At 47.9% G+C, this 26082-nt stretch overlaps 2 long non-coding RNA genes across 2 annotated transcripts; one reads left to right on the top strand and one right to left on the bottom strand.

The window, feature by feature from the left end:
* Positions 1–3696: 3696 nt before the first annotated feature.
* Positions 3697–5996, top strand: LOC138162059 (uncharacterized). The gene is made up of 2 exons (XR_011168521.1): positions 3697–3810; positions 5685–5996. It is a non-coding gene; the product is annotated as an uncharacterized lncRNA (long non-coding RNA).
* A 4612-nt stretch (positions 5997–10608) lies between these two features.
* On the bottom strand, positions 10609–11134 carry LOC138162058 (uncharacterized). The gene is made up of 2 exons (XR_011168520.1): positions 11032–11134; positions 10609–10922 (listed from the first exon to the last, which is right to left on the bottom strand). It is a non-coding gene; the product is annotated as an uncharacterized lncRNA (long non-coding RNA).
* Between the last annotated feature and the right edge of the window lie 14948 nt (positions 11135–26082).

Here is a 26082-nt window from a genome sequence, read left to right as displayed (position 1 = left end):
GGGACGGGTTGCTTCAGTTGGGACATGCCGCTGCCCCCCGAAGTTTTTGCCCATCTCTCATGTGATGATTGGTTGATGTGCTTTTTTGGGTCCTTGTAATCAAGCAGAATTGCCTAGAATTTCCACCTCTCCAGAAGAGAGAGCTTGCTGGCCTGGCCTTGTTCAGACTTCAAGCGCTTGCCTCCTCTTTTGTGAATTCTTCAAAAGTCACATCTGCTGCCCTCTGACAACATCTGCCCATCTGCTAAGCACTCTTGGACCCTCCTGATTGGCTCACACCCTGCTTTTTCCAGAGCTTTCCAGGCTGTGGCTTCCCTCCTTCCACTTGGCCTTTCCCCTCTCCCATCCTTGATGGCCACTGGATCAGGGCTGGTAGGAAAGCTGTGACCAGGCCAGAATTGTGCTGCACCTGGAGAAGGTTCCACCCTGCTGGCTGGCTGGATTTGGCCCGGGCTGTTCTCATGGGCCCTCGTTCCCAGGTTGCCTTGTCAAATGCTTGGTCTTCTCCCTGTGTCTGCACTGTGCCTCCCAATTGAGGCCAGAAACTGTGGGCTTGGCTCCAAAGGTGTGGGTCATAACAGTGTTGAAGGAGAGGTGACAGGAGTCAGGTCTCTGGACTGTGGGTTAGGAGGAGGAAACAAGGAGATGTGAAGGGCTTTGCCCAGAATCACCGAGCTAGCAAATGTCTGAGGTGGGCTTCGAATTCAGGTCTTCTGGACTCAGGTCCAGGCCTCTGTGGGTCACATCATAGCACAGGGCTCATATTACCAGCTACATAATCCTGAATGAGTGCCCAAGGGTCAGGTCCATGCCTACAGCTTTGCGGAGGGGACAAGTATTTGAGTAAATCAGGTGGGAGGGGGCCCAGAGTGGCCTGCCTGTGGGCCACTTCCTTCCTCCGGCCTTGTGGATCCAGTGGCCTGGCCTCTGCACCAATCCTCTGAGAGCCAGAGCATGGCCAGCTTAGTCTCTCCACATCTCTTTCCCTCTTCTCTAGCTCCCTCTGTGAACCCCCCAGTTGCTCCCTGGGCTCCCCGGGCACCCTTATCTGCCAACCATCGGGCCCTTCCCCCCATGGCCACTCCCTCAGAAAAGCCCCTGGCTTCCCACTCAGAAAGACCTTGTGTGTTTTTCAAATTAATGCAATTAAGAGCATTAAAGTTTCTGAGAGATAGAGTTTTTCATTTCCCTTTTATTTGATTAGAGAAATTCCCACCGCACAGTTTCCACAAATGAAACCCAGATCCGGGCCCCATTGTTCGGAGTCTTGCCTGAGAATGTGTTACCTTTCAATCTCACACACTAATGTGTTTAGAGTTACAGTGCCCCCCGGGCGGCTGCAGGAAGGATCTCCAAGCCTTGATTAAAGGGCCCTACTCTGACAGGAATGTAGAGGTTCCTCCAATCGCCTGCCTGTGTGCTTGCCACAGTGGGGCCTGCACTGTGGGCAGGGTGGGACCACCACCCAGCCCAGGATGGTGTAGGGATGCAGGAGCCTCTTCAAACAGGCCCCGATGGGGGTGGGGACAGCTGGGGCCTGCCTGGGACCCCACATTTCCACCTTCTCTGTCTTTCTCCACCGCCCCCATACACCTCTGTCTCTCTCTCTCTGTCTCTCTCTCCTCTCTCTCTCCTCTCTCTCTTCCTGCGTCTTTCTGTCTTTGTCTTTTTCTGTGTATATTTTTCTCTTTCTCCCTCTTTCTTTCCTTCTCTCTCTCCCTCTCTCTTGTCCTCTCTGTTCTCTCTTTGTCTTTCTCTTTCCTTCTTTCCTTCTCTCCTTCTCTCCTTCTCTCTCTCTTCCTCTCTCTTTGTCTTTCTTTCTTTCTTTCTCCCCACCCCCAGACTACACGGCTGCCTTTTTTCTTCCCCTGCCTCTTTTCATCCCTCTCCAGGCTCCCATCTCCTTAGCCTTCAAGTGTGAGCTGTCCTCCACGCCTGGCTGCCTTTCTTCCACTGTGGACAGTACAGCTCAGAGACATCATTGCAGAAATCCCACTGCCCAGACTCCAAAAGGAAAAGGCAAGATCTCAAGGTTGTGGCCAAGAGTTAAAAAACTGATTGTAGGAGATGTGTGAGTGTGTGTGCAGAGGGGTCATAACCCTCGTTAAGAAATTGTGACTAATGCCAAATTTAAACAGGATGTGAAGACTATAGACCCTCCCAGTCTCCCCTCCGCTGCCGCCCCCAAGGCACCAAGGCCTCAAAGCTGGGGGGCCCTGAGCCCTTCCCTTCCTACAGAAGGAGCCTTCTCTGGCCCAAGTCTCAGCCTCTCGCTCCCACCTTCACCCCAGGGAAAGGAACCAGTAAAGGTGGAGGAGAATTCATTGCTCACCTCCCAGATTGCTGGGAGTTTTAACCATTCAAATTAAAAACCAGCCCTTTGCTCAGTCCCTGCCACTAGCGCCTGCAGAAACTGGCCTGAATGGAGAGAAGGATCCAGCATTTAGTTGGAGACCTGGGAGAAAAGCCCACTCAAGTCCAGACTTTGCAGAAGGTGGATGGGTGCTGTGTCCTGGTCGCCAGGGCAGGACCTTGGAAGCCTTAGGGAGAACTGATCACATACCCAAAGCTCTCCTCACCCCTCTGTGTTCCAAGTCACCACATCTGAAGAAAGAGACTCTGACCCTATCCATGGGACCATGGGCTCCTCCTCACCCTTGTCTGGGCCTGCATTTCCCATCCATAAGGTGACAAAGCTGGCCCCTTCTGCTCTGGCTTCTCCTCCAATCTCACATCTGTGATTCCAGGACATCTGAGTGGGGGGCATCTTGACCCTCCTGTGTTTCAGACCCTCCTGTGTCTGGAATCACAGAGCCTGAGTTCAAATCTCTTCTCTGTTATTTTGGCTGCTTGGACCTTATTTGTCTCATTTACAAAATGGGCCAGTTGCACAACTATAGGGGGTCCCTAAGGTCCCTTCCTTTGACTGTTTAGGGTCCTAAGTTCAGTCCTTCTCCCCTCTCTTTCTGGGCTACATGAAGGAATGGGGGATGGAAAGTGGGACAGATTACTGCCCTGCCCACAACCCTAGCCTCAAGAAAGCAAGGCTCCCAATCAACCCTCTCCCTCAAGAATCCCAAGTCCCCAGGCCCCTTGCTCAAAGCCCCCATGCGAGGGGAATTTTGCTTCGGCCTCCCTAGTTCACTTTTTACAGAATAACCATCCCACATCCATGTGAAGACCTTACTGATTATCTTTGGCCGGTGAGTGCCAGGCTTGACTCTGAAACTCTGGGCAGTGAAACACGTCCTCCGACCTTTAACCCTTAACAAAGAAAGGGTTAAGATGAGGTGGATTTGGATCCACAAGTAGCTGCTTCCAAGACAGAGAGCACCATATAGTGTGGCACATTGGAGATAAAACTGTCTTGAGTCACGAGACCTGGGTTTGGGGCTCATTATCCAGGTAACCTTGGGAAATCACAGCTTCTCCAAGGTTAGGCCTCATCATCTATGAGATGAGAGCCTGGAGGCCCCTCCCAACAGGATCTCATTCTCTAATTTTGTGGCTCTCAGGCCCAGATTCACCCTCCGGGATTCCTAATCCCTGACTCAGAGCCCCCACCCAGAAAATCTGGGGGAATCACCTCACACCACCCAGCCTATCGAGCAAACATCAGCTCACTCTGTAAGCAAGTTCATGAAATTAAGGAAGGAAATTTTCATGATAAAGTAATAAAAAAAACCCCAAACACCCAAGCTCACAACAGCAGTTTTAGAAAACAGAGGTAGGCTGGGACCAGCATCATCTCCCAAAGACCCCCAGAGGGGGCTCAGATGCTGCATCAATGGAAAGACATTGGCAAAGCAGGTAAGAGCTGCCCCCAGAGCGTAAGGGCAGTCATCGGAGAGAATGATCTGCCCATGCTCCTCTTAGTGAAGGGGATATACAAGGTGGCTGGCAAGGAAACTACACACACACACACACACACGTGCACACACACATGCACGCATGTACACACATGCACACACACGCACACGTGCGTGCACACATGCACATACCCATACTCACACATATACACACATACACATACACACGCGCACACACATACGCACATACACATACACACTCACATATATACACACATACACATATACACATACACACATACATACACACACACACACTCCACTAGGAATGAGGAGGTATTGGATTTCATTCTTATCATCCCATGACCCTCTCTTGCATAGCATTCCCTTTTTGCTTTATGGGAGGAAACAGCCTGTTTCATACCTAATTTATGTGTATGTTGTGTAAGAGCTAATATCTATATTTATAATATTTATCTAGTACTTACTAAGCACTTTATAATTATCTCATCTGATCTGCATAGCATTTCACAAATAAGGAAATTGAGGAAAATTGAAGCAAAAGTAACTTACTTGTCCATGGTCACAAGACTAGTAAGTGTCTAAGGTTAGATTTGAACTCAGGTTCCAGAACAGCTGCTTTATCCACTGTGGTAACTTTCTTTACCTCCTCCTTTGGAAGGGAGGAGAATATTAGACTAGAGAGAAAAACAGAATTGTGTCCAGAGTAATAAGGGAGTGGGGGAGAGAAACCCTGAATGCAAGAATTGGGGAACCTGATTCTCCTCTCAAGAAGTCAGAGAACCTCAGAACAATGAAGCCAGGACAAACTGGGGGAAAGAGCATAAAGGACCCGGAGGGGCACAAATTGCCAGGCCCTATGACCTCAGTCAAGGGGTTACCAGAAAGGCACTTTGCTAAGTAGGCATTGCTCTTCAAGTCTAGTCTGTTGTTGCTAAGTCAGGGGAGAAGGAGTATGTTCTGTAAGTATTATTCTTGTTTTGCCATTGAAATAAATGCCTTTTCAAAGACCTAATTAAACCTACTGACTGAAGCTAGTTATGGGAAGACCTCCAGTGGGGGCTCATGAGCTCTGTCTTTTGCATTGGAGAATGTCTTCAGAATGGATGAGTCATTTGGAAGTCAAAGATCTCCCTGCATTACAGTTCTAATGACACAGTAGCAGGCTAAGGACCACCTCTCCCTATGGCTGTTATACTTTACTACAATACCCACATACCAAGGACCCATAAATGCCAAGGAACAGAAATCTGCCACTCTCTATATCCAACAGATCCCAGTCAACAATACCAAATTCAGATATGTTCACTACAAATCTCAATATCCTTTCTCCCTTACACACCTCAAAGGGCTATCCTTCCCTCAAAAGAGTCCAGATGTATTTGTTAAGGAACTGAACAAAGGCATCCCATTTACTCCCTGACTACATTTCTTTTTTTTTTTTTAAAGCAATCAGGGTTAAGTAACTTGCTCAAGGTTACACAGCCAGTTATTTCTGGGTGTGGTGCTAAGTATCTGAGCCTGGATTTGATCCCTAGGTCATCCCAACACTGGAGCCGGTGCTTTTACTCACTGAGCCACCTGGCTGCCCCTCCTGACTATATTTCTTAAGCCCCAAAGAACATCTCTGGATAAACTGGGCAGGATCATTTAAATTATTCTAGCCTGTGCCTTACAACACCTACAATGGAAAGGCTGGGGAAAGGTGCTGTCCTAAGAGACTGCTACTCTCCTCCCAAAAAAGAATATCGGCTTCCTTTGTTCTATTTGTCCTGGGAAGGGGAGAATTGTGTGGGCTAGTGTAGCCGGGGGATGTACTTGTAAGACTGAGCAAAGTCCTTGCTGTCATTTCAGGCCCTCACTCCTACAAGTGCTGGGTAGATGAGAAATCCACCTCCATTTCAACAGCTCCTCCCCATCAGCAGGCAAGAAAGTCAGAAACCTCTTGGATGGGCCCCAGAGTCCTACCACAAACAGCTGCCAGAGGAATCAGCCCCCAGGGAACAGATGAATAATTGGAATTGAATTTGGAATAAGGAAGAACAGAAGGAGGCAAAGAAGGAGGAAGCTGGAAAGAGAAGCGGAAATTCCCCCAGAATTAGGCATTATGTCCTGCAGGGTTTATTTTAATGCAATTTTCTAATAAATCAACAAGCATTTGTGAAATACCTACTATGTGCCATGTGTTGTGTTAGATTGAGGATATAAAGACAAAAATCCCAAGGTCCCTGCCCTCAAGGGGCTCCCATTCTAATGGGAGAGCTAACAAATAACTGGATGTAGAAAACTAAATAGCAAATACCGATCAATCAAAATGTATTTATTAAGCATCTACTGTGTCCTCTGGGGATACACTTAGATTCTCTCAAGAGAAAAATCATGCATATTCACAAGAATATATCAGAGAGCACCGATGGCTGGTTCATGGTTGTCTGTGCTGATGAGTTTCTGCAATGATTTTTCAAAACCCTGGAGAGCCCTCAGATGTGGAAAGAGCTTTGGATTTTGGAGCCCAAGGACCCAGGTTCCAATCCACCAGCTCTTCTACTTACACACAAACTATATGGTCTCAGACAAGTCTCTTCCATCTGCAGGCCTCAGCTCCTTCATGGACAAAATGAGGCTATGCCAACCAGCCCATCTCAAGGACCATTCCAGCCTGAGATCCTCTGAGCAGCTCTGTTTGGCTCTGGAATACAACAGAGCTTTCGTTGTTCCTCAAAACCTGCCCGTTTCCGTTTTGCCTTGGTCAGTCTTCAAAAGAGCCTGCCTTCTGCCTTCTGCACCATCCCCCAGACCAATCCAGCCCTCTCCCCTTGCCCTACTTATTTCTGGGGCCAGCTCACTGCCTGTCTGGGGGCCTGGGCAAGCTCCCGGTGTGTGACATCAGGTCTCCAACCGTCAGCTCTACTTAGGACCACAGAGTTAGAGCTGGAAGGACCTTCAAGTCTATCTCCCTCACTTTGTAGATGAGGAAACTGAGACTTTCCCACTCTGTAGTGTTTGGGGCCAGGATCTGAACTCAGGTCTTGCTGACTCCAAGCCCACCCATTGTACCACCTAGGTGCTCGCATGAAGGCCGTGGAAGTTGAAGGGAGTCACCTGAGGCCACACAGACAGTATGAGAAAGGCATGGTTCCAGTCCAGTCACTCTGACTCTAAAGCCAATGCTCTTTCAGCTGCCCTCCCCTGCCTCGAATGCTCAGCTAGCCAGATCTCTTATTTGGAGGTGCTGCTGTTCAGTCGTGTTTAACTCTCCATGACCCCATTTGGGGTTTTCTTGGCGGAGACACTGGAGAGTGGTTTGGCAATTTCCTTCTCCAGTTCATTGGACAGATGAGGAAACTAAGGCAAACAGGATGAAGTGGCTTGCCCAGGGTCACAGAGTTAATAAATGTCCAAGCCTGGATTTGAACTCAAGCCCTTCTGCTTCCAAAGCTGGTACTCTGTCCACTGAACCACCCAGCTGCCCCAAAAGCAGAGGGGCCAATGTCTCCTCCCAGTCTGGGGCTGATTGCCCTAAATCTCAGGCTATTCAAAGACTTCTCCAATGACATCCACAATCTTGACTATTTTAAACCTGAAAACAAATTTACCGTTGTTCCTTGCTAGCAGAGAAACATCGGGGAGGGCACTCCAACTAGACTAGAGAGTTCAATTCATTCATTCAGTTCAATACAATTCAATGCAATAAACAAATATAAAATACCTACTATGTGTCTGTCTATGTGAGTGGCAGCATGCAGCATAGTCTTGTGACCAAAAAGCCCTGGGTTCAAATCTTGCCCCTGATCCATACTTGTTATATGACCCTAGGGAAATTGCTGAACATCTCTGTTCTTGGTAATCCTGGTAAGATCATTAAATGCTGAGGATATGCCCACATCCCTCTGTAGAAGGACTTTCCTCCCCTGAACGTTGTCTATAAGAATGGCAGCCGGGTGGAAGAGTGGGTAGAATGCTAGATTTGACTTTAGGAATGTCCTGTCCCAGACGCTTGTTGTATGATCCTGTACTTTCTCAAACAGTTTCCTCACCTGTAAAATGGGGACAATAATAGAGTGGGTTGTGAGGTCCCCATGTGTAAAGCACTCTGCAAACCATAAATCCAGATGCAGGCTAAAGAAAGGAGAACACAGGCCCCGCCCTCCCGGGATGTGTCAAGCCCTGGTACAGATACAAAGATCAAATGAGAAAACAAGCTGGAATGACAATGAGGGTAACTGATCCAATATATTCCTAAGGTAAGAAGCTTGGGGGCAGTCAAGGGCCTGATTAGGTTTTAATGTATAAACAAAACCCTTTGATCTTCCAATTCCTTTATCAGGTGAGAACACAAAATAGTAGTGTGCGGGAATTTTCCTGCAATCCCACAATGTATGAGCAAGTCCATAATCAGCTCCAAGGATTATAGGGTTTGGGACATTTGATGAAAGGCAGTTGGCACCCCCAGGAAAAAACTTGTGTTTGACTGAGAAAAAATCAGTCATGCCTTTCCCCTGGGTGTGAAACCAGCAGGTCAGTTTGGGGGTGGGTCAGTGGAGAATTGGAGTCCCTGGGAAATCATCACCCTTGGTATAGAGGGAGTGCACACTTGCATATTTGCTCTTCTCCTCCCACCCACTGACTACATCATCAAAGAGACTCGACCAGTAGGAGACAGAAACAGAGAGACACATTGAGGACAGACAGATGGAGTAAGACAGCCTCTGAGGGAGGCAGCGGCTTCAGGCAACATGACTCCTTATGGCAGAGATGTGCAGAATATGGACTTAAGAAGAGAGCTGATTTTGAGAGGCCCACCCAGAAGACTACCCACAGAGAGAGCTGGGTGAGAAGTCTATGAAGAAAGAAAAGACTTCCCAGCCCTAAAATAGCAGGAGTGGTGAGTGCCCCTTTGACACGCTTTTCCCATATGTGTACTTTGCTCTGACTATTATACTTGTTTTGATCCTACTCTCCCCATGATTGCTGTGTGTGTTTGTGAGGGAGGGTGTTTCAGATTGTTGCTGTTATTTTTGGTGGGGGTGGGAGAAATGTCCTGTAACTATTGTTGCTATGCCATTTGAGTGAATGCCTTTGCTAGGAGCTGATCAATCTACTGGCTGATTGTTTATGGAAAGCACACTGGTGGGGGCTCATCAGCTATAGAAAAAGAAGTACTCCACTCCCAGAGTTCCCTCTTGAACCCAAGGTGATGGCCACCTTCTGGGGGACCCAACCTGCAAGTATGAGTGTCAGAGGGAGTACTACCCTAAAATCACAGATGAAATGCTGGAAGAGACCTTGGACATCATTTATTACAGTCCCCTCGTTTGACAGATGATGAAACAGGCACAGAGAGGGGAAGAAACTTGCCCAAGGTCACATATGTACACCTTGAACATGTCACCTGACACACTCCTTCCTACCATACCACACTGCCTTATAAAGTCCCTGACATCAAGGAGTTTACATTCTACTAGACCTCTACCACATGCCTCTCTCCACCAGATTTGCCTACTATAGGTATGGCCGGTCATCTTTGAAAGCCTAACACTCGTACCCATGTTCCAACTTCCCAACTATCTAAAGTTCTACCTTGGAACAAAAGGAAGCCGTCTTGGTGGCCCTAAAGTATGCTGGGGAGGTGGGGATAGAGTAAGTTCAAGATGTTTCGCCGAATGGGTGGACTGCTGAGCAAGTCTCCCATGGACTAGAGTTTAAGTATCCAGGATAGTACCTGCTTGGAGTGTGCCCCCTCGAGACATTAATGATGTTCTGAAGGTCCCCAAATGTAATGCCTTGTAGTCAACTCAACTCAACATGTCCAAGACAGAGCTCGTCATCTTCCCCTAAGCCCACAGCTCCTCCAAATTTCTCTGTTTAAATTGAGGGCGCCATCTTCCTTCTAATCACCCAGATCTACAACCTTGTTAATTCTCGCATCTCTCAGAACCATTCCTCTCTGTCCACTCATGTTGCCACACCCCAGTTCTCAACCCAGTTCATCACCTCATAACAGGACTATTTTATTCTAACTCCTCATCAGAAACCAGTTTCCAGGCTCTCCCCTCTGATCCATGTTTCACGCAGCTGCCAAAATAGTTTTCCTAAAGCATAAATCCGACCAAGTCACTCCCCCCAGCTCAAGAATCCAGAATGGCTCCCAATTGTCTCTGGGAAAAAAGACAAATTTCTTCAATTGGCATTTAAAGGTTTCCACAATCTGGCTCCCATCTTTCTTTCCAGACTGATTTCACATTACTCTCTTTCACGCGCTCTAACGTCCAGCCAAAGGAGCTTTTTTTCTGTTGCCCAGACTCAACGTTCCATATCCTTTCCCTGTCCTTGGATAGTCCAAACCCCACACTTGGAATATACTTTCTCCTCAGTGTCACTTCTTAGAACCCTGACCTCCTTCAGACTCAGCTCAGATGCCACCACCAGCAGGGAACCCTTCCTGATGTCGTGGCTAAGAGTCCTCGGCTTGAGTCAGGAAGACACAAGTTCAAATCTTGTCTCTGACATTTGCCAGCAGTGTGACCCTTAGTAAGTGACTTGGCTTCCTCCTTCCCTTCCCTTCTTAGAACCCCAAATTACCTTTGTATTAGGTATGCTCTGGTGCCACTCTCAGAACAGAGCCAACTGCGTCTTCCCCTTAGGGTTCAAGGGGAAGCCTGGGGGATTAGGGTATCTCTTCTCTAGTGATATCTGCTCAAGCACCCACCCATTGTGTTCCCCCCATCATCAGCCACTGGGAACTAGTGCCCTATCTGTTTAACCCGTGGACAGTAGCTTTACACAGCAATATTTATTTTAAAGATGTAGCCAGAAAAGAAAGGGCAAACATTCCCAGCCCAATACCTCAGGCACACACTCTCCCCATCCCACCTTGAGAAGCAGCTTACTATTCAGCACGGCTTCTACATGACATTGCCCCGCCCACCACGTCCATGTCCAAAAGCACCATAGCTGCTGGATGAATGCCCTTCTCAGCTCCCAAAAGACTGTCACTTCCTGCTCCTTGGGGTATCAAGTGCTGGGACGTCTGGACCCTGGTTGTTCTGACCATGGGAAACTCACAAGGTCATGGCTTCCAATCTTCTTCACCTAAAATGTAAAGGAATAAATTGATGAGAAAGGACAGAGGCCTGTTTATGTTGAATGGGTCTCAGAGAGTCAAGCCTAAGGCCTCTCCTCTCATAGTGTTGTCTCTCACCATGGAAGGCATCAAACCAAGAGAGAGGAACTGGACAGAAGAGCTTCTGGTGCCTAACGACTTCTGAAAGTACTCCCAGTGAATGCTGGCTATGCAATCAACTGAAAAGATAGCTCTTAGCCACATGGGTAACAGGTCAGAACCAGTCTCCAGAATGTCTACACATGCTCAAGCCTCTCCAAGATACTTCCATTACCTGTCATGGCTCTCCAAGAAGCAGGGTCTCAGGCCATTTGGGAAGATGCTATCAGTCACTGTGCGTGTGCTAGTCCCCACTGTACCCACAAAGCCCATCTAAGCTGCTACCTCCTACTTGGGACCTTTCCTAATCCAAGCCCAGCCCCCCTGCTGCTGCTGCCTCTTCTCCAAATTGTTTTGCATCTATTTGTACATTATCCTCCCCAGATAGAATTTAAACTTCTTGAGGGGAGGGATTATTACTCATTTATTATTATTTATTCTTTTGGCAAGTAGTGGGGAGGACCTAGAACATTTCCTGGCTCATAACAGTCACTTAATAAATGCCCATGGATGGATGGATAGATGGATGGACAGATAGATGGCTGAGTGGATGGCTGGGTAGATGGGTGGGTGGGTGGGTGGATGGATGGATGGATGGATGGATGGATGGATGGATGGATGGATGGGTGGGTGGGTGGATGGATGGATGGATGGATGGATGGATGGATGGATGGATGGGTGGGTGGGTGGGTGGATGGATGGGTGGGTAGATGGATGGATGGGTGGAAGTGTGGGTGGATGGGTGGGTGGATGGATGGATGGGTGGACAGCCAGGTGGATGGATGGATGGGTGGATGGATGGATGGATGGATGGATGGATGGATGGATGGATGGATGGACGGGTGGATGATTTGTCTCTATAGCTCTTACAACAAAGTCTAACTCCCAAATAGTAAATGTTTGCTGAGTGAATAAATGAATTCTAGCCATGTGGCAATCCTTGGCCATTTCACTCTTGGAATCTGATCGAATGTAAGCCCCTTGCATCCAGGGCCTCTCTTCACTTTTGTATTTATCCCCAGCACTTAAGCATGGGCCTTCCACATAGTAAGTGCTTCCTAGATATGTGTTCACTGATGGGTTGAGTGTCCATAACATAAGCCCCTTGGGCTCAGGAACAGTGTTTGCCTTTGCATTTGCATTCCCAATACCAGGCATACAGTGGGCTCATATAAATGCTCACTGACTGGTTGGTGGTACATCTGCATTAAAACAGAAGTTTCCTGTGGCCAAAGACTGTTTTCATTTGATCTTTGCATTGTACAGGGTAGGGATTTAATAAACACTTGTTGGGTTGGGTTGGGTTGAGTTGAATTGGACTGGATGAGGCCTGCACTGTCTTGGCTCCAAACAGGATCTAAGATTAGAAGAAAGCCCTGGCACCTCCCCCAGCCCCTCTGCCTGACTCACACACAGACCCAGAGGAGTTGCCCAAAGACATAACAGCAGGGTATCTGTCTCCCCGTCTTCCTTTTGGTGAAAATGAACCATTTTCTCTTGGAACACAAACAAGAAGTGCATTCCCTTTCCCCATAGAGATGGATTAAACCATTCTTTGTCTTGCTCTTTAAAAAATGGACTTTCCCAAAGTCACCGGCCCTGTTCCCTATTTGTTATCAGCCTTCTCTCTAGCAGTTGTATTAATAACTCTGGAAGCCTGGAATTTGGCTGGCCTGGCTCCCTCTCACTCCAGGTCTGGTCTTGAGCCTGGGCTTGACTGCCTTCCCAGTGTGGCTCCCTGCTCAGCTTGGGGGGCCTGGAGGGATCCAGAAAGTCCCCAGTGCAGAACACCATACTGACCTTGAAAATCAGAAGCCCGATGCTTGGGACTCAGTGACCTCAGACATTCCATTCAGCTCAGGGAAGCAGGAATTCTCTGACCTGGGAGGATGTGGGGTGGGGGCATCACATATGCCAAGATTCATGGACTCTTAGACCTGGAAGGGACCTGAAAGAGAGCATCTGGTCCAACGCAATCATTTTTACAGAGCAAGACACCAAGGTAACCAGAGGATGAGGGACTTGCCCAGGGTCATGCATCCAGCTAATGGTGGAGCTAAAAATCCCACCAAGACCTGCCTACTCCAGACAAAGTCCTGTGCCAGGGAATGAGAGGCCATTTAGATGAGTAAGAAACCAGTCTGACCCACAAGGGACCTGGAATCTTGGGTTAGAAGCCAGGGGAGGAGGGAAAGAATGAATAACACCCTTAGTGCAAGAGAGCATGGGCTCAGGGCCACCAGAGGCAGAGAGAGCCTTGGACACATCCAGGTACCAGGGAGACCTGCGTTCAAGACCTGACTCAAGAACTGACCAGCTGCACAAGCTGGGGCTGCCACCCAGCCTCTCTCCTGCTCGACTCTGGAACTGAGCTGAGAGTGTAGGGGAGTTGTGCAACCCTTGGCAAATCACAGGCCTCTCAGCTTCAGTTTCCTCATCTGTAAGAAGAAGAGGAGGGATCAGAAAAGCCTCCCAGGATTGTCATAGGGCACAAGGGAGACTTGAACATTATTAAGTCAAGCTCTCTGCAAACATTAAAATGCTATCAAGATGGAGGTTGGAACCATTGCTCAGCATTCATAGGATGCCAGGATCATAGGACTCCAGCTGGATGGGTTCTTAGAGGCCATTGAGTCTAACCCCCTCTTTTTACAAGTGGGGAAACTGAGACTTGGAGAGAAGAAAGGACTTGGCCAAGGTCACCCAACTGCCAAGTGCCCAAGGCAGGACTCAAGCACTTTGCCTGCGTCTCTCCCACCTAGGGGAGAGGGCAACTGTGGCAAAGGAAGATTCTGACCACAGAGGTGCCCAGTAGAGCCAGACCAGTACCCACTGGGCGAATGTGAAGGGGAAAGTGGGTCCCTTGAGAGGGGCAGCAGGCCAGCCAAGGACTGGGAGGTGCAAACAGAATTCTGTAGATGATTCCATCCCCTCGACCTGATTCCCCCAGACAAAGGCCCAGTCACCCTCCACCCTCCTCCTTCTCACAGCTCCAGGTAGGTAGAGCAACTAGATTTGGGAAAGGAGGAAACCTCAGCACCTTCTCATCACTTAACAGTTGCTCAGAGCCCTGAGAGGTTAATAACATGCCCAGAGTCACTCAGCCAGTGTGTCAGAGACAGAATTTGCACTCTGGTCTTCCTGGCTTAGGTTGCCTTTCTATCCCCTATACTACATCACCTCCCATGTCAGCTCCAGGAAGGGGCAAAGTATTCTGGGGTCTCCTTTGTGCTGTATGGGCAACAAAGAGAATGTGGGCAATGATTCAGAGATGAGGAAGCCCGTTTGGGGAAAAGTGACTACTTTAGCTTGGTGGGAATGTAGCCTGTGTAAGCGAGTAGGAAAAGGCAAACTGATAGGGGGTGGGAGCCTCCTTGTGTGGCCATTCATTGGCAGCAAAGCGGAGAATGGACTGGAAAGGCTGGAGTCAGAGAGGCCAGAGAGGCTGGGAGGGAGGTGATGAGGCCCTGAGCATAGTGGCAAGGGGAAAGAGGACTGGGTGGGAAAGCCGTTATGGAGGGAGGATTGACAGGATTTGGCAAGAGACTGACTGGGGATGAAGAGGGATGGAGAGGCAGGGAGGAAGCAGGAGGCGTCCAACATGACTGGAATATGGAGCCACAGTGACGGGCCAATGGCGAGGCCATTAATGCAACTAGGGAAACGAGGAGGGGGGCTAGTTTTTGTGAGCTCTGCTTGGGATGTCTTTAGATTCATTCAACAAACGTTTATTTAATGACTATTGTGTGCTGGGGACCTTTACTGCACCACAAGCCTCCCAAAGAATCATAGGATTTAGAGGTAAAATGGACTTGACACCATTTTGTCAAACTCCTCATTGCACTGATGAGGAAATTGAGGCCCCTAGAGAGAGCAAGTCAGCCAAAATCACACCCACAACCACAACAGTACCAACGGCTGACCTCTGGAGGTGACAAAGGACTCTACAGATCCCACTTGAGCCTGGTGGCAGGCATTTTTACTCTTGACTTTACAGATGAGGAGATTTGGGTTTAGGAAGAGGAAGGATGGTAAGTAACAGGGGGCAGGGGCAGGGGGCAAGCCCAGGAATCCCTGGACTCCAGGGGCAACACTGGAATCATTGAGTCACACTGTACCTCATAAAATCAGACGGCAGTAGATCCAGAATCAGAGGTCTAGCTTTGGACTTCCCAGAAGCCTTCCAGGAGGAGACAGCAAGCTGAGCACTGAAGAAAGAGAGGCAGCAGCTGAGAAAGGGGGTGGAGGTCTATCTGCTGCCCAGGGTCAGGGATAATACATGGACCTGGGGCTATTTCAACAATGCATTCCATTCTGCTTTAGTGAGAATTTGCTACATCTGGGAAGAAGGGAGAGAGCCTTGGGTCAGGGGTCAGAGGGCCTGTGTTCAAATCATTACCTTGGTACCCTTGGACAAGTAATTTAACCATGCTGGGCCTCCTTCCCCTCATCTGCAAAAGGAGAGTACTGGATTGGACAGTCTCAAAAGTCTACCCTTCCAACTCTAGCAAGTCCTTAATAGGTTATGTTATAGTTTGACCTTAGGTGACTTAAATTTAGAGAGATACAAGCAAAGAGAGAGGCAGAAGAATTTTTTGGAAGCAGCATCTTGGAGGCAGAGACAGAGGGGATTGCTGAGGGCCACTTTGAATTGCCCAGTACTTTTGAGAGCTGCCAAGGACTGAGGAGACATGGCTGTTATACTGGTACTTTGTCTGTCTGTTTTGACGTTGTTTTGCCAGATTTGTTCACTGGTGAAAGACAGTCCTGTTGTTGCAGAGGTTCTGGAACCTTGCTGTTGGTTCAGAGCTCCTAAGACTGTTCTGCAGACAGAGAGTGAATTGTGCCCACTGGTGAAGGCCAATGCTGTTGTTGCAGAGGTTCTGGAACCTGGCTGTTGGTTCAGAGCCCCTGAGACTGTTCTGCAGACAGAGAGTGAATTCTGTCCACTGGTGAAGGACAGTGCTGTTGTTGCAGAGGTCCTGGAACCTTGCTGTTGGTTCAGAAGCCCTGAAGAAGGATTTTCTTGTTGTATGTTTACAGAAATCCTGGAAGAGGATTTTGCTAATGTTTTCAGGGGTCCTAGGACTGTTCTACAGACAGAGAATGAATTAATGAAGACACTGGCAATGTATCTTGTGGCCTTGCTAAGCTTCGTCTCCCCAGGAACAAAGATTGCTGAGAACTTGCCTTTGGGTCAAGATGAAGAAAACCCTCTATTTGGGTATTAAATGCTGTGCTTAAGCTTGTTGTAACTCTGGGGTAGATTCAATTGTGATCCAAGGGTGGGAAACTTTTTACTTTTTTGTGCTCTGTGACTGACCAAATAAATGTACTTTACTTATGATTGGAAACTAATCTCCATTTGAGAAGAGGGGCTTTGTGGTTGACTAAATGAATGTCCAGCCTAGCAGCGGAGTAGTACTTAGAAGAGGGTCTTTGGGATTGACTAAATGAATGTAATGTCCAGGGGTGGAGCAGTACTTGGAGATTACTGAATTATACTTGGTGAATGCTGTGTTTTGAATGATGTTATTTTGATTTTCTCTGTTCTTAATTTTTCATTGAATAGAATGGAGAGCATCTGTGCTGGTATTTTGAACCTTGGGAAGTTGCCTTTGCTTGGCGTTACATGACATCACCAGGTGACTCTAACTTTAAGTCACCTAAGACATCAGGAACATAATGTCATGGCTTTTTGAGTGCATTGGATTTAAGTGAGGCAGGGCCATGCAAAGTCACCAGCCTTACTTTCTCCTCCAGAGACAGCTGGCTATTCTATATGAATCTTGAGCATTTCTATTTGCTCCTCCAGTGGCCAGATATAGATCAGGAGAACTGGAGATGGACCAGGGTGAAGTGGGGGTCCTTGGTCTTTTTAAGCTAAAGTCTTTCAGAGTTTTCACTTTCACTGAGGTAACACCCATTCAGTGATTAGGGCTGTCTAAGAAGTGAGCCAAGGGATGGCCCCTTTAATTTAAAAAAAAAAAAACTGGGAGGGGGAGACCCTCAGGGCTATTTCTGACCAAAAGAGAAACATTAGCATTTATTAAACACCTACTATATGCCTGGCACTGGGAACAAAAATGAGATGATCCTTGCTTCCAAGGAGGTTACATTCTATTGGGTAGGAACAATCTATACACAGAGCATTAAATACCAAAAAGATGGAAACTCCCCCAGAGAGCAACTGGGGGGAATCAGTATGGGCTTCCTGTAGGGTGTGGCACTTGAGCTGAGCATTTATTAACCACCTACTGCATGGCTAAGCAATGGGGGTACAAAGACAGAACTGAAAATATCTTAGATTCTCCTAAGAGGGCTGTGACCTCATAGATAGATTTACTGGGAGTTTCAGAAGGACAAAGCGAAGGTCCAGGAGGCAATCATCCACAGGTTTAGGGCTAGAAGGCCCTAGTTCATTCAGCCTAAGCCTTCTTATTTTACAGACGGGGAGACTGAGGTCCAGTGAGATGAAGACTTGCCCAAGGTCACTCAGATTGTAAGTGAGAGGGGTGGGATATGACTCTGACTCAGAATTCAATGCACCTCCCACTAAACCATGCAGCCTCTCTGACAAACATCAAGGAAGGCTTCCAGGGAGAGGAGGAATGTCATCTGAACAGAACCCTGAAGGAAGACAAGGTTTCTAACAGACAGATGAGGTGACAGAAAGGATGGTCTGTATGAAAGAGAATTGTGCTCAAGAAGCCAGCATATTGAGTTCAAGGAATAGAACAGTCTGTTTTCTCTCTGAAATGCAGAGGGTATGAGAAGGAATAATGTAAGATGAAGCTGGCTAGATTGGAATCAGATTGTGATGTTTGTGTTGGAGCTGAGAAGTTTGGGCTTTATTTTAGAGGGGGCCACTGACAGATTTTGAGGAAGGAAGTGGCAGGAACAGAACAGTGCATCCAGCCCCTTCTCTTCATTTACAAAGCCACCCTCGCATTCAGCCCTGATCTCTTCCTCCCTGGACTATTACTACAGGCCTGCCAGGGCTGTCTACCCCGAACATGTGAAGATAGAATAGGAAAATGAGAATGATTGTTCCAACGGCCATCATGGGGGCTGAAGCAGGATCTGTGGAGTGCTAAGAGCTTGGTAAGTAAGACATCGGAGAGGCCAGCGTCATCCACCTCGTCCCGCCAGTCATCTTGATTTTGTCCTGCCACTGGACTCTGATAACCCTGGAAGAGAGACTGAGGCAGATAACTTTGTGCAACTCTGTCTCACTTAAATCCAATGTCAAGACATTGCCCATGATGCCATTGGTCCTCTCCAAAAAGGAAGGACGAACAACAGTCTCCGGGCCTCCAATCTCTCTGCTTCAACCCATCCTTGGCGCCACTACCAAAGGATACCCCTAAAGCACAAATCTGATCATCACTCCCCTGCTTAAGAAGCTTCAATGACTCTCTCCTGCCTCCAGGATAAAATGTGATCTGTGGGATTCTAAGCAGATCAAAATCTGACTCAAACATATTTTTCCCAGGCTTAGTTCCTGCTACTCCCCTTCAACACAGGCTTATTTGCTGTTCCCCAAACACAGCATTCCATCTCCCAAATCAAGTCAAGTCACCGAGGATTTATTGGGCATTTATGAAGTGCTGAGCGCACCACCATGTTTTCACACAAGCTCTTCTCCCACGCCTGAAGTCTCCCTCTTCCTTTGCATCTCTTGGAATCCCTAGCGACCTTCAAGGCTCAGTTTAAGTGCCACTTCTAAGGCTTTTTCTGACCCTCCCAACTATTAACTCTCTCCCCCTCCTGAAAGTGCTTCTTATTTACTTTGTATGTATAACTTGTATTTATTCTTCTGGCCATAGGAATTTGCTGGTAAATGTTTAACAATTGGCTTTCTGAAAAGCTGGCAAGACTTTTAAATTTATTCTACTTGATTAACCTTGCTAAATCTAGACAATTGACACAACAAATCAATCCTCAATCTGTAATTTTTGCCAATTTCCAAGGTGTAAATGCTCACACTGAAAATTTAACAATCACCAGGACAGCCCTGTGGGTACACATTGTTCTGGGCATATAGCTCCCTCCTTCCCCTACCCCCACACCCAGTGGAATATAACATCCATCAGGGCAGGAACCAGTTTCCGTTCCTCTTTAGATACTCAGCATAATGCCCAGAACACAGTAACTGTTTAATAAATGTTTGTTGGGCTGAATTGGATTGAGCTGGATTATTATTCCAACATCTGTGTGAAGAATGGATCAGAGAAGGGAGAAACTGGAGGCAAGGGAACCAGAAAGAAGGCTATTCCACAGTCCAGGTAAGCGGTGTCTTCATGAGTGACAGGTGGAAAAGAGGGTGTCAGAATCCCTTCTTCAAGCTCGAATTCAGGTTTATTCGAAACTCTGTCAATGTCAGTCTTAATGGCCACTGCCCATAATCCCCTTCAGTTCACCTGGAGCGTGACTGCCCCCACCAAGCTGGAAAGGCAGAGGCTTACAGGTCATGCCAGACTAACCTCATTTCCTTTTCTGACAGGGTTACTAGACTGGTAGATGAGGGGAATGCTATGGAGTCTACCTTGATTTAGCAAAGCACTGGACAAGCTCTCCTGTGCTAGTCTCGTGGAGAGATGGGGAGATGTGAGCTAGACCAGTCCTTAGATGGGTTTGGAACCAGCTAAACGCCTGGACTCAAAGAAACATCAATATCACTTTGGAGGGAGGTCTCTGCTGGACATCCCAAAGATCTGAACTTGGCCATTTTTGTCAATGACTCAGGTTACCTTCCCTCTATTCTATATGAATTTCATGCATTCCTGTTTACCTTCAGGTTGTCTCTCCCATTAGAATGTGAGCTCATGGAAGAAAGTGACTGCTTTCACCTTTCTTCATGTCTCCTCTTCTCAGTACAGTACCTAGCATCTAGGAAACACAAATGCTTTTTGATTGATTGTTGATTGATAAAGGCATAAAAGATACCACGGACACAAAGCTAGGAGGAATCAATCTCAAACTGAATGACAGCCAGTCAGTATGCATTTATTAAGCATCGACTGCATGTCTGGAGCTGTGACCAAGAAAGGTGAGAGACAGGCCTTGTCCTCAGGGAGTTTACATCCTAATGGGAAAGATCACATGCAAATAACTGCATAAAAACAAGCTACTATCAGTATAAATGGGAAGTAATCAACAGAGGGAAGGCATTAGCATCAGGAGGGCTGGGGAAGGGCTTTCTGTAGACCCTGAGATTCTAGGAACTCAGAGAAACCAGGAGACAGAGATGAGGAGGGAGAACACACCAGGTACGGGCCGGACAGATAATTCCTTAAAATACCAAAATACCTTAAAAGGCTAGATGCTGGGTAGAGTCTGACAAGAGAAAATTTAATAGAGGTAAATGCAAAGTTCTAAATGGGTTCAAAAAGCAAACTACACAACTTTAAGAAAGTGGTGGAATGCTTAAGTAGCTGTGCATGTGAGAAAGAGCAGGGGTTTTTAGTGGACCACAAATGCAGTCTGTCTCAAGGGTGTGGCAGCAGCCCCCAAAAAGGCATTCTCAATCTTAGAGGAACAAACCTGAAGAGGCAGGATGAGCCCCATCACCAGCTATATGAGGGCTGGTCTGTGGAAGAAGGATTACACTTGTTCTTGGTCCCAAAGGGAAACAGTGGGCTTCAGGGAGACCGAGTTTCCCTCGATGGAGGGCTATGTCTGGGCCAGCTCAGGAGAGTCGACTGTTAAATCTTCCATTTTCAGTGGGAGCATTTATACTTCAGAAATGAACAAACTACTAGGTGAATCAGGGCTTGGTTTGTTTTGTTGATTGCCTAGACTTAAGAAAGTTTTCATAAGGCAGATTAAACATAAAAGTGCATTGTGTGTACGTTGTTTTTTCCCTGAGAGTCAATTGTTAAATATCTCCCAGCACACGCCTGCCTAGAGGTAAGGAAAGACGTCCTTCCATGAGCACTGTCTGAAAAGTAGAGTTGGCTGCCTCACTCCTGAGTGAGCCCCTGGAGGTCTTCTCGTGGAAGTTGGATGATGAGGCATCAGAGGTGTTGGGGTGGGGATCCTCGGCACAGACTGGACTAGACGACCTCAGAGGTCCCTTCCAATTCTCAAATCCTGGGATTCTGTACACTCTCACCATAGAGGATTTTTTTCTGCCTATATTCATCATAAACATTGCAAGGGAAGATGAACAAGTATCCCATAAAAATGATATTTCTTTTGTTTTGGGGTGCAACCACCTCGGTGCCTTTGCCTAGGCTGTGCCTCATGCCTGGAATGTACTTCCTTCTCACCTTTATCTTGAAGAATCCCTAGTTTCCTGTAAAAATAGCACTTGCAGGGGTGGCTAGGTGGGGCATTGAATAGAGCACTGGCCCTGGAGTCGGGAGGACCTGAGTTCAAATCCAGCCTCAGACACTTAACACAAAAACTAGCCATGTGACCTTGGGCAAGTCACTTAACCCCAATATTGCCCTCCAAAAAAAAAACAAAAAAAACCCCAGCAGTTGGGACTCTCCTTTTTGTCTTTCCACATTAGAATTTAAGCTCCCTGAGGGTAGGAACTGACTTTCTTTTTGCTTCTTTGTGCATTCTTCACACAGCACAGTGAAAGTGTTGAAGAAATGCTTGATGGATTGACTGACCGTGAAATCATCTTGTATGCTTTGTATTTCTTTGTGTCCATTTTGCCCTTTGACTCAGCAGAAGGTAAGCTTCTTGAGGGCAGGTACTAATTCCCTTTTTCTCTCTCTGTATCCCCAGTGATTTCCAAGGTACCTGGCACATGGCAGCCTTCTAATAAATGCTCGCTGAACCGAGCTTGCTTGTTTGCCTCTTTCTGTAGAACCCATCGTTCTGGGAGCCATATTTCCATTTAGGCTCAATTTCTTTACACCTTCTTTCTTTACTCCAGTGCAACTGATGGGGGAGGTGGAGTTCTTCAGGTCATGGATTTACAGAAAGTCATAGACAAGAACTACATGGAATGAAAAGTCATAGTCATAGTAAGGTGTCTGCCCGTACTGGTGGAGTCCTTCAGCTGACAGGACCTTATAAGTCAATTAGTCCAACCTTTTCATTTTACAGAGAGGGAAATTGAGGCCCAAAGATGTCATAGGATCACTGGTTTAGAGTTAGAAGGGACTTCAAACATCATCTAGTCCTATCCCCTCACTCAGGAAACCGAAGCCCAAGAGGGGAAGTGACTTGTCCAAGGTCACAGAGGGCAGTAAGAGGCAGGTCTGGCTTAAAGCCTTAACCTTCTGATTCCAAATCTAGTGACCTTTCTAATGAGCCATGATGCCTTCCACCAATGAGTTCACGGGTCCATGTAGGGGGAGCTTCATTGGATTAGATATGACTCAGTATTTTCACCTGTTCTTTGGACAAAGCTGAGTTTTTCTGGAAAGTCATGACCCCCAACTATCTTCTCCTGGATTCAGTCCCTCCAATCAGCCACCCTCATGATCCACAGTAGCTGTGTTCCCTCCAAGGCAATGAACACTGATACTGGAAGCAGCCACCCAAGGATTGTTCCTAGATCAAGCCCCAGAAGGAGGATTACATTCCAGAGTCTTGTCCTCCCTCCCTCATTCATCTCAGCCAAGTCCTCCACCACCATGATGTGGAGATAGATCTGGACTCTTCAGTCTGGTGCCAAGAGAGTCAAGTGTGGGTGGGGCAATGGACGATATGCCTTCTGGGCACCAGTCCTAGCATGGAGTGAAAGGATCACAGGGACACAGAGCTGGGACTGGAAGGGACCTTGGAGGTCAGTTAGCTCAGCTCACTTATTTCACAGATGAGGCCCCAAGGGGTCAAGTGACTTGCCCTGGCTCACACAACTGGTAAGTCTCAGTCAGAACTTGATCCCAGGTCTTCTCAACTCTAGGTGCAGGTGATGTCTCTAGGACTTGCTCAGGAGACCCTTAAGCCACTCTACCTTATACTATGGATATTTGCATTTTAGCCCAAACCCCTCTAATTGGTTCTCAATCTAGATTAGGAGCCCCAGGAGGACTAATGTGGTCTTTGTATCCGGCTTTTCAGCCCAGGAAACTCCAGGCGGAGTGCCTTGAATATGGCAGGCAGCTCATTTGGGGTCAGCTTGGCCATTAGATCAGTGAAGCCCTGGGAGGTTACAAGGTCATAGATTTAGAATTGGAAGGACCTTAGAGGTCAGCTGGTGCAGACACCTCACTTTATAGATGGGGAAACTGAGGCTCAGTTACTAGGGGTTACTACGAGGCATTATGAGATTGAGTTATTATGATCTTAGACCGATAGATGATAGAACATTTATTAAGCACTCACTGTGTTCCCAACATCATACTCAGTCCTAGAGATACAGAGACAAACAAGGTCTCTGCCCTCAAGAAACTTATATTCTAACGGGAGAAGACAAAACATAAAGGCATTCTGGGAAGGGGAGGGAGTGGAAGGAGGCGGGACATGGTGAGCCGACTTCAGGGATGTTGGTGCAATCCTGGGCCCCCTCAGTTAAAGTAGAAATTCCTTTATCCGAAGACTGGCCGCTCTAAATAATTTTTTTGGTGGGGCAGGGACAGGGTAGAAATGGAAGAAAGGTAGCCGTTGTCTTTCAGTTTTCCTTCTCAAAAAAGAGTGATAGCATCATAGGGAGATGTCTTGACTTGCCAGTGAATTGGATTTAAATGAGGCAGAGCTTCTAAAAGTCAGTCTCACTCTCTCCTCCAGAGTGATCAAAGTCCAATGGCCGGGCATAGGGCAAGACAATTGGCGGCTGGGGATTTAGCGGGTGAGCTTAACCTTCCCAAATAGGGCCATGGGGAAGGGCCACTTGGGGAGATTTCAGAGCAGAAGGGGCTTAGGAGATCGTCTAGTTCTACCTCCTTATGTTACAGAGGGGTAAACTGAGGCCTAGATGGCAGAAGGTATTTGAATAGCACCACAATTTAGCAAGAAGGGGCCAGAGAGACCCCTAGTCCAAACTCCTCTTGTAGAAATAAAGAAACTGAGGACGAGAGGATCATAAGATCTGGAGCTGGCCAGGACCTCAGAGGTCAGGCAGTGATGAATCCTTTGGCCACTTATGTTTCTGAAGACCACGTCTTATGTAGTAGAGAAGTGGGATCTGTGTTGGGAGGATTGTCCACACCCACTCGCTTTTCTTTCCTCTTTCTCTTTCATTCTGAGCCCCATTCAACAATCAGTCCACAAATCCTTCCCAAGCCTGGACTCTGTGCCAACCCTGCCTGAGCAATCTGGGAAAGGCTAGACACTGGTGGGATTCACATACAAAATCCTGACTGGACAGAAGATCTCCCCATGCTGCCCTGAATCCAAGAGATGCGTCCCCTCCTCTCTGTGTATTGCCCTCCCCCCAAGTCACAAGGGCAAAGGTGCCTCTGAGGAACAGGGGTCCCATCCCAATCCATCCCAGCCCATGCAGAGCCAAGAGGCTAGGGATCTCTGAGGGATGTGCCCCCTGGCCATGAGGACAGGACTCCTGCATGGGCCCCTCCCCCAAGACCTAGGCAAGGAGAGAACTGAGTCTGGGAGAGGGCTGGGAGAGATGATGCCTTTACAACATTTAAGTGGCTTTTTGGCATTACTTTGCAATCTCAAACCGAGGAGGGTCTGCTTTCCCAGAGCCTCTGCTAATGGGAGCTGGGGTGGGGCGCCTGGGGCAGCAGAGGGAAGAGTTGATGCAAAGAAGGACTTGTAAACCCCAGTAAATCTGGGAGCCCAGCTGTTCCTCATAGACGGATCCTGAAGGGGAAAGTGTGAAAACCGAGATGCTGAGAGGCCAGGGAGGCACCCAAGCAGCCTGGAGAGCAGGCTCATTCCCAGGGATTGGAGATGGGGGAGGGGAACCCGGGTGGCCAGGACTGGAGAAAGGCCCCCTGGCCAAGGGTCGGCATTAGAACTGGGTCGAGAAAAAGAACACCCACTCCAAAGTCAGAAGGAGGAGGTTTGAACCCTACCTTTGACCTGGACTGCCATGTGACCTTGGGTGAGTCACTTCCCATTCTGTAAAATTAGGGGTCAGACCAGACAATCCCCAAGCCCTTAATCTATGAGCTGATTCATTTGGGAAGGGGAGGGGCATAAATTGGTGGGGTGTGGACTAATCTGCCCATCACTTTGGGGATACTGCTACTAATGTCATTCATTCTATTGTTAATATTCGAATCTGGGAGGGGCTCAGAGGTTATCCCCTGATTCCAAGTTCAGCATTCTCTGTCGTCCCTTACTACCTTTCCTGTAAATTTAGTGTTCCCGGGGAGGAGGAGGAGCCATCCATTCACTCATCCTTCCAGGCACCTGAATCGATCAATGCACAGGCATTTATTAAGCTCCTACTGTGTGCCAGGTACCATGCTCAAGATAAATTCCAATCTGTCTCTAAACTATGGTCCTTTGATCTATTAAGCCAGGAGCAGGCAATGGTTCTAAGGGTGTGAGCTGGCCACTCAGACAGACCTTCCTGGGGCCCTAGGGCCTGAGGGAATAATAGTGCAAGGAAAATAAGAATTATGGCTTTCAAGTTCACAAAGCCTTTTGTATCTGTCCTTTCCAGGGAAAGTAGGCACCCCTTCCAGCCTGAGACCCTGGAGAAAGAATAGGGGCACTATCTCCTGCCTTCCCACAGCCTCTGAAGCCAGTTCAGGGGGACAGACAGCTGCGGTGAGGGAGGCCTGTAAGACAGCAAAACATCTGCCTGCTGGTCTCCTGTGCCCCCCCCCCCGGGGGTGGAGCTCTTCTCTGCAGGGGTATGGATAAAGGGGCTGGGCCCAGCCTTGTGGAAGTGAGGACCTCTGAGGAGGGCATGGCTGATGTCTGAGTCCTTCTGGCCCCAGTCAGCTGAGGCTTTCAGCTCTTTCCAGCTTTCCTTGGTCCCCAAGGAGTGCCTGTCATCAGTTTTGCCCACACACACACACAGCCTGACCAGCAGCCCTGAGGATCCCGAGGTCCTTGCCTGGAGAGCTGGCTCCAGCCCAGGCCGCAGCTCACACCCAGCTGGAAGGGGACTGCCTGCTGACTCACCCCATGGCTGACGCCTTTGAG

This window comes from Petaurus breviceps, unplaced genomic scaffold (genome assembly GCF_028583685.1).
Source record: "Petaurus breviceps papuanus isolate PSGF00001 unplaced genomic scaffold, PetGlider_PUasm1.0 186, whole genome shotgun sequence".
NCBI classification, from domain to species: Eukaryota; Metazoa; Chordata; class Mammalia; order Diprotodontia; family Petauridae; genus Petaurus; species Petaurus breviceps.
This window is presented reverse-complemented; position numbering and strand designations above follow the sequence as displayed.